The 6,000-nt window shown below is 40.8% G+C and overlaps 1 long non-coding RNA gene across 1 annotated transcript in view; it reads right to left on the bottom strand.

Moving 5' to 3' along the window:
* Positions 1–465: 465 nt before the first annotated feature.
* LOC134414129 (uncharacterized) overlaps positions 466–6,000 on the bottom strand; it is a 154,339-nt gene continuing 148,804 nt past the window's right edge. Inside the window, exon 5 of the long non-coding RNA XR_010026668.1 lies at positions 466–606. This is a non-coding gene — a long non-coding RNA (uncharacterized LOC134414129). The remainder of the gene's footprint in view (positions 607–6,000) is intronic.

Here is a 6,000-nt window from a genome sequence, read left to right as displayed (position 1 = left end):
GAAAGCAAAAGTTCACACAGGACTGAATCCACACTGGGAGATCATTTTTTTCTTTTCAGCAGAGTTATGATGGTAGAAATGACCTCTAGTACGAGGCAAGAACAGCTGTTTATAACAATGTATGTTCATTAACATCTCTTCAATTGAAAGGACAAAATAAGCGGTTGGAAGGGAAAAAAGACTCAGCTACTTTCTCTAAGAATTCAAAGATTTCATAGCCAACATCTGAAGGTCACTATGAAAGACCTCTGGGAAACAGACTTAGTGTTTGTGACAGTTCTAAAAATAGACAGTAATTTTCAAATTCCTAAAATTTTTCAAGCCTCCCAATATGCCCTAATGCAACAAACAAGAGGCAATTTCTTCTTTTCCAGATGACAATTCTTTATCTCAAAAGGGGACTGAAACAAGCAGGGGAAAATGAAATACAGTACACTGGGAAACACTGAATGTTAAAATTTACCTGTTTTGTTGCAGTTTATTTCTTTTGATACTTGTTGTCGTGTAGGCCTCTTTCTACTGATTGCCTGAGTTCATGCACAGGAGAACTTGACTCTTGATTTGAAAGGTAAAGCTGTAGTATATTCTAATTTTCCCAAGGCCCAGCTGAGGAAAAAGAAAAGGAACAGTGTGTCACTTTACGCCTTCACCTCATTCTCCTTGCCTTGGGCTTTTGCTATCTCAGCCTGTTGCACGTCACAGGTCACAGTTTGAATAACACTGCTTGTCAGCCCATTACATCCATGGGCCAGGCACATGTTCCCAAAGGGAATTTCCCTCTGCTCTTACATTAGCATCTGGGTGCCTCTTGGTTTACATAACTCTGAGAAACATCTGGGGTTTAAGATCCCTAATACCTCAATTTGTTAGGGAAATTAAACACACTTGTAGGATAAGGATGCTGTTTGGAACTTACACCACTTGTTGAGTCAGAGGGAGGAGGAAGAGAGGAGAGGCTGGGTTGTGCAATTCTGTGTCCCAATTCTTTTGATAATGGTTCTGGGCAGCTGATTGTGCCCTTCCTGAAGAACACAGAAAATACCAGAAGACTGATTTCTGCCAGCTGAGCTGAGGGTCAGGCTCTCTGCACAACTGAGTGCACAGGAGTGCATGTTTCAGGGAGGTATTTTTAGTGCAGGGGTGCTGACAGACCCAGAGAGGGAAGGCACCTCTCCAGAAGATAAATTGGGCAAGTGTAGAGCATCTGTCCACCCCATCCCTCTGCGAAAGCACTCCAAGCTGGAAAGAAGCCACTTCTTTCAGCAGTGAGCAAGCTGCTCACCCACCTGCCCAGGCTCCCCCTTCCCCAACACCTCTCCACATTGCTGCAGAGCACCCTGCCAATTTTTGAGCCACAAACACCTGCTTGGCAGGAGCCCAGCCCAGGTAAGCAGGAGGTGCCCCCGCAGTCACAGGCAGCCCCCTCAGTGCCCCCAGCCAGGCCATGCAAGGCTCACACCAGAAACCCAGCTGAGAATCACTGCCGAGCATCCATCCTTCCCAGGAAGACAGTTGTTTTGGGTTTTTTAACACAGCTTCTATTGTTCAGGAGATTGAGGATGTACTTGAGGCTTATGACATTTTTACTCTGAGATCTAATTACAGAGGAGGAAAAACAAATCTGTGTATTTATTAACCCTTCCAAATCCAAAATAAGACATTAGAAAGGTGCCAGCAGAGGCTTGTTTAGCCATTGCCCAGGTTCTGACAGTGGCTGCTACCACATGTCCAGGGATATGGTGAGACATAGGAAGATCCACAGTGGGTACTTGTGGAAGGCACCCGGTCAGCCTCCAGCACTGCTCTGTGCCAGTGGCAGTGGGCCAGGAACCGGATGATACAAAAAAAAATCTGCGTAGTTGCAATACAGGGAAGTTTTGCAATATTTTCCTTAGAGCTGCAATTCCCGGTATCAAGGGGTTACTTAGGTACTTCGATCAAAGGGAAATGGGATTTGAGCTGTCATGACTGCGTAAAAAATCCTGAAAACAGAACTCTCTTCACCAATGTCCCTTATAGTCAGGGAGCATTAATTTTTTTTCTCTATTTATTTATTTGCTTAATCGTTTGATTTCTGAATTTTGAAGGTTTCTTCCTTGATGACTAAACACCTGAGATTAGTACCAGTGTACACAAATATTTTTTCTTTGAACAAAGATAAGATTTCTTCTTCCATTTAAGGCACCTTGTGTCTCTTCTTTTCAGAGACAGCAAGCACATGGCTCTCCCATGATCTCCACTAAACTCTGCCTACCCCAGCAAGAGTCTGGAAACACTCATATAGAAAAGCAGATCACAATTAATAAAACCCAGCTTTGAGGCCACCTACAGATGTATATAAACTCAATTAGAAGAAGTACTGCTGACACGCTGTGCATTAGATTTCTCTTTCATGGCCACTGGTACACCTTAGCTAGCCAACTCGCTACTTAAAAATAAGATTAGGTATTTAATGCAAAATCTGTACAGAGAAGACTTCAATAAACTTGATTTCTCATGCACCTTGAACCATCTTATATGCACTCAGTTCCAATTCCAGTAAGGGCCGTTAACACTGTAAATCTTTTAATGCAAATGAATGTTTAGAAAGAGCCAGCTGGTTACAGAAAAGTTTCCTTTGTGTCTGTCTTGCAAATCCCACTGACATGTAGTGTTTGATTGCCTTTGACTAGCTGGGTTAGGGTACTTTGTACTGTGAGAATACGAAAGGAGTTTCTGTTCTGAGGAGTACATTTTTAAGATCACAGACTATGAAACAATGAGGCATAGAGCCAGGTATTTTACAGGACATTAGTATTGGTAATTATTTTTCTTCTCCTAAAGCCTTAAATTCACCTAAGGGATTTTTTTAAAAGTGAGGGAGTAAATCAGAACAATATGTTTAGAAGTGCTTTACCGTAATCTTTGATACCAGCCAGGTCCACTGATACTCAGTTGAGAGGACCTGTATAAATTATTTCCCATTTTGCCATTTCTGAATGATACAGTTACTCTCTTGTCCATTCTGAGATACCCGGATATACCAGTTTTTAGGTACCTGAATATAATCACACATTTTTCTCAGGGTGGGATTTTCTTTATTTTAAAATGCATGTAGTTGAAAAAAGACTGGTTGAAATAGCTTAGTTCTTTCTGTAGATTTTTAGGTGAGTGCCTTTCTCTGCAAGTGTGCTATTCAAAACCAAATAATCTTGTAATAGTAATCAGTGATATAGATAGGGAGTGGAACAAAGAATTTTTCCAATCTTAAAATCATTACATTCAGGATTCATTAAGGCCTGGGGTTTATATTGGCAGTATTTAAATCTTAACTGAGACCTCTTCCAAAATGTGGTCAAAGTAAATGAGATTACCCCCTCTGCCAAAAAGATGTGACATAAAAATTGAATGTTACTTAGCTTAATTGATCTGAATAACAAGCTTTTCCCTTCCTAATTACATTGTCCAACTCTGGTTTTTCAAGCTGCTGTTTAGATAAACCAATTTGTATGTATATGTGTGCAGTGTCAAGAACTATAAAAAGAATAAAAGTTCTTCTTTCATTAAATTTCAGAAATTAGCTTTTGATGTTTTATTCTAGGAAGTCTTGTAAAACAACAATCTTGCAGTGAAGAAAAGGAAAGAAATTGTCTCTAAATGAATGCAGTTTTAATGAGAAATTATTTTTGAGAATAAATATTTAAAAAAATCTACAAGTGTTTTTTAGTGTAAATGTGATACACAGGTCAATGAAAGAACACCAATTTTTCATTATCTGACACGACTGTAATTTATGCAACAGCATCCTCAGTTAATCACATAGGAAGAGATCAGAAAGGAGGAGGTTAAACTTTTAATTGGTTGTTTACTGTTTCAGTTCCAGGCAGCATTTATATATCTGCATAACACTGATGGCTTAGGAATAATAGTGGGTGTACTGACTGTAAATAAACTGCAAACTACAAGCCTATGAACAAGTTATGATTCTGATGTAATAAATCACAAGTGAGACGCTCTTGTGGTTTGTGACATCACAGACACTCAAAGTGCTATTTATAGGCTCTATTATGCACTGTCCAAGATTATTGCCAGTTCAGAAATTAAAATGCTTAGGATTCTTTTCTTATAGCCTTTCTTAGATAGGGTGACCCATTTGCAGCAAATTTGAAGCACTATGAAGGCAGGACTGCTTGGGGCCACAGGTCAGGTGAGGATAGGCTCTTACATTCAAGGGAACCTAGTGGGGTTGGGTACATGGAATCGTGCTGCTAAGCTGACTATCACTGTTGCTCTTTCATAATCAGTTTTTCTTCCAGCTTCACTTAGGTGACCTAAAACACCAATACAGAAATATTTGAAGAGTGCAGAGAGAAAAACACAGAAGGTCAATGAGGATAAGGTGATGAGAAAGCAACAGAAAATGATCTGAAGAGACAGAAGGCTGGAAGAGCAGCCCTACTATGATCTGCTACTATGTAATCAGGTTGTGCAGTTTTCAGACATCACCACCCACTGCTTGTGGTGGCTCTTCAGGGGGAAGATGGTAATAATCAAATTCTTTAGGGTACAGAGTTAAATGGTTTTGCCTGCATCTGCTTTGGTCGCAGCACTTTACACTGCTTCAACACAACTCCCAGAGCAGGTGAAGCATTGTTGCGATTCAGGGAAAGCCTACGTCCATGTTCCTGAGTGTTAGATACCACTGTATGATGGCAAAGCATTGTCTGCTTCTACCAGCAGCCTTATTCATATCAGGATCAAAATATTTCCAGGATCAGTCCCTCCACAGAGGTTAGGGCAGTGGTGGTGCATCAGCAGAGAAGGGCAGGCAGCTGCTGCCACAAAAGTTCTGCTGAGTAGCTGTAGAAGATTGTTTTGTGTGTGCAAGGCTTCAGAGAGCAAGAAATCTAGCAACAAACATTTCTAGTCTGATCAAAAAGAGACACTGCAAAATCCCCAGGCACAATCACTGATTGATAAAACAGAGAGCAGGAAAAGAGATTTAAGATAGAAAGGAAGAGAGAGTAATAGTGAGCCTCAGAGGTTTATGACTATTTAATTAAATCAGAAAAAGGTAACAGATGCTTAGTTAAAAGCAGCATTCCTCTTTAATTACTAAAATTATGCTGAAATATTTTGTTTGCACCAAACTGACTGCAAATTTCCCCTGTGCTCAAGACATTTATATGGTTAAGCAGCTCACAAGGTAAATAGGTCTGCTCCTCCCCACAGCTGCTCTTCTGCATCTGCCGTGCCGGCCCCTCTGAGGTTTTAGGTCCTCTGGACAGACTCTCACAATGGCCAACACATTGTTGTGGCTAAGAAATGGTTAAAAAGTCCCATTTAAAAAATGCTTTAGGGAAAGGAAAGGAGTATCAGAAGGTGGCCTTCCTGATACTGTGTTGCAGGAAGGTTTACCACAGAGTTTGTTAGCAGCACTGCTATAACCAGGGTGATCTACACTTATCAGCAAGGTAATCTTTGTGTACCTCCCTCCCTCTCCCTCTGCAACTGGAGGAAAATGGACATCCCCAGGCACAGATGTCTCCTTTGTTATCCTACTGGACTGGAAGACCAACCTATGCATATTTTGTTTGCCTGTGATTTTTGCAAGAAATTAGCCTGCCAGCTGACCCTATTGTTGTTGCTTTTCAGAAGAGGAAGCCCATTTCTCTGATATGAAGGCATCAGTACTATTTCCAGACAAAATTACGGGCAAAAGGACTAATCGCAGGTGCCAAAGAACTAAAACCCAGAATGCTTAAGTAAATCCTGTATGAAATGTGCATGATACAATTTCCCTGTTCTTCCACGATCAAGTGACTGATTGTAATTAGTTGAATTGTTGAGGTAAAACCCATCTACTAAAGGAACTTGTAAAGGATTTCCTGAAGGAGGCCTCTGAAATTTCCAAGTCTCTTTTATGTTCACCAAGCAAAACTGTAAAGCAGCCAAATAGTCTTGAACTTGAAGTGTCTCCTCTCTCCCCGCTTCAGAAGGGTGGAGGTGGTGCTCTCTTGA

Source organism: Melospiza melodia, chromosome 2, assembly GCF_035770615.1.
Source record: "Melospiza melodia melodia isolate bMelMel2 chromosome 2, bMelMel2.pri, whole genome shotgun sequence".
NCBI classification, from domain to species: Eukaryota; Metazoa; Chordata; class Aves; order Passeriformes; family Passerellidae; genus Melospiza; species Melospiza melodia.
Note: the sequence above shows the minus strand (reverse complement) of the source record. Positions and strands in the feature narration are given on the sequence as shown.